Source organism: Morus notabilis, unplaced genomic scaffold (assembly GCF_000414095.1).
Source record: "Morus notabilis unplaced genomic scaffold, ASM41409v2 Scaffold46, whole genome shotgun sequence".
Classification (NCBI taxonomy): domain Eukaryota; kingdom Viridiplantae; phylum Streptophyta; class Magnoliopsida; order Rosales; family Moraceae; genus Morus; species Morus notabilis.
Genome location: NW_010365505.1, coordinates 545,273 through 548,325, shown reverse-complemented (window position 1 = coordinate 548,325; position 3,053 = coordinate 545,273).

Genomic DNA, 3,053 nt, shown 5'->3' with positions numbered 1-3,053 from the left:
CACGTTTTTTGAGAAAAAAAATGAAAACGTTTTCAAAACAGCGTTTGACGCAATAAAAACAAAAAACGGAAATGAAAACGATTTTTTGGTTTAGTGTAAAATGAGAGAGAAATGAAAAATGACTTTTAGTCGTTTTTCATTTTTTATTTTCGTTTTCTCTTCTCTCGAGCAGAGAGAAAGAGAGAGAGACATTAATGAGTTTTTTATACTGAAAACAATCTTTTAATAAAATTACCAAACGCATTTTTAAAAATGATTTATGTTTGAGATTGAAAACGTTTTCATTTTCATTTTCATACAAAAAATAAAATCATTTTGAAATGAGTTTTAAACGCGCCCTATATATCTCGTGGCAAATTTACATTTCTTCACTTAAATGCTAAAAATGTGACATTGGCATAATAATTAGGTATCACCTTGGAGATGCTCTAAGCCAATAACACATCTCATTTTTTGGGTGTATGTGAAGCCTAGTCTTACTGATTAAATGAAACTTGGGCTATTTTTGGTTAGAGGAAAAAAAAAAAACCAGAGAGAAAGAAATAAAGAAAGGAATATAACGTAAGAAAGGAGAGAACCTTTCTCAGTTCTGTTATTGTGTTTGCTATATATCTTGTGGTAGATTTCTGCTAAATTTGACAAGTGATATGAATGTTGCATTTTGACAATATAGTTATCTAAAAATACAGTTACTTACCATTAACCAAGTGGCTGAGGCGGCGAGCATTCTTTCGGCCTGATCCTTTCACTATTATTTCAGAAAAGTCTACAACTACCGCCAAATATTCCAAGCACCTACTCGTGTTTCCACTTTTGGGACCTTCATTTGAAATTTTCACAAACAATCAAATTTACCAACAAAAAACTTCGTGCACCAGTCGCCAACGGTTTCTCCTGTAATGATAATTCGAAATTTTAGCCATGTTTAGAGTTGGTTTTGTTTTTATTTTTCACGTTTTTTTAAAAAAAAAAAAAAAAGAGAAAAACGGCGTTTGACACAATTAAAGACAAAAAATAGAAATAAAAACAATTTTTTAGTTTAGTGTAAAATAGAAAAGAAATGAAAAATAACTTTTAATCGTTTTTTATTTTTTGTTTCCGTTTTCTCCTCTCTCGAGCACAGAGAGAGATAGAGACGTTAATGGATTTTTTTTATACTGAAAATAATCTCTTGATAAAACTACCAAACACATTTTTAAAAATAATTTATGTTTGAGATTGAAAATATTTTCATTTCTATTTTCATACAAAAAATAAAATCATTTTAGAACGAGTTCAAAACGCACTCAAAACTTGATATTGGAAGTCCGGTTTCACCACAAGCCTTCTCCGTTGAGAACCAAGATTTTTCTCTCAATTTTGCTATCAGTTCCTCCAATATTTGTTTCCAACCAGATATATGCGACATATATATGTTAAAATATTAAAGCAATTGATTATGAACATGATTGTAGAATTAGTGTATCTTTAATGTAATGTTATAATTAATGTGTCAATTATAAATTTAATATTTGAGTGTAAAAATTACTTTTTAATGCAATGTTATTTATTGTGCTAAATTTCTCATATGTTATACTTTGTGGTAAATTTCTCATCAAATATAGCATATGAAAAATTTGATGAGATGTTTACTTTTTTATATAATCCTTGCAACTTTTACATTTTTTAATTATTTTAAAAATAAAAATTTACTTTTATAACTTTCAAAGCTTAATGATTGTGGGAAAAGATAGATTTAACATTTTAAATAGCATTATGTATTAGAATAAAAATGAAAATAACATAGCATATCATAATTTTTTATGTTAAATATACAATTGACATTAATATTTACATTGAAAATGATCTTAATATGGTGCTAATTGTATTGATTTGTGTATTTAAGGAACCACATCTATTTATACTCATGAATAAACTCATTGTAAAATTATTAGAGTGAAAATGAATGGAAAAAAAAAATGGTCTGATCTATAGACGTAAAATCCTTTTGTTCTTCCTTTTCTTCTTCTATCCTTCTTTATTTTCAATTATAAATATATATATATATATATATACACACACACACACACACACACACACACACACACACACTTATACAGTTACATATCTGTATTATCTATGTATCATGTTATGTACATGTATACTATAGGTATAGGGGGCTAGATAGTTGCTGAGATAACATACCTCAAGTAATGCATGCACGTAGATGTATAACTGCAGTACTGTAGTCAATTATTATTACAATTAACAAGCAATGTGCTTGTATATCAAAAGCAAACTTTGAACCTGAGACTACCTTTGTTTTGTTTGTTTTTAACTTTGAACCTGAGACTTCCTTTTTTTTTTTTTTTTTTTTTTTTTTTTTTTTTTTCATTTGACTGGATAATATGTATTATTGTATAGGACAAAAGGCCACAAAAAGGAATTAGAAAATTAAAGGGAAAAGACAAGAACTTCTCTCAGAGACTGATATTAGTCATCGAAGTCTGTTTATTTGATTTCAAAACTGAGGCGGCTGCTGCAACATATATAACATATAATAACATTAAACAAAAAGAGGAACCACTTGATCGTATAATTATTTCTTTTTCTTTTTTTTTTTTTTCATTTGACTGGATAATATGTATTATTGTATAGAACAAAAGGCCACAAAAAAGAAAAAGAAAATTAAAGGGAAAAGACAAGAACTTCTCTCAGAGACTGATATTAGTCATCAAAGTCTGTTTATTTGATTTCAAAACTGAGGCGGCTGCTGCAACATATATAACATATAACATTAAACAAAAAGAGGAACCACTTGATCGTATAATGAAGTTTCAATCAACTCTCAAATGGTCCAACATTACACAGGAATACTGATCAAAGTGGCGACAAAAAATAAATAAATAAAAGTGAAAAGAACCACATGTCTCTGTGATTCAGAAGTCAATTGGACCCCCCAAATCCAAGGGCCTTGTCTTTAAATTTTGGAAATGTTCATTTGCACTCTTTTGCAAATAAACAAGTTTGACCAATCAAGGAATTTGTGTACAGTGACAGCCTCATTGTTAACT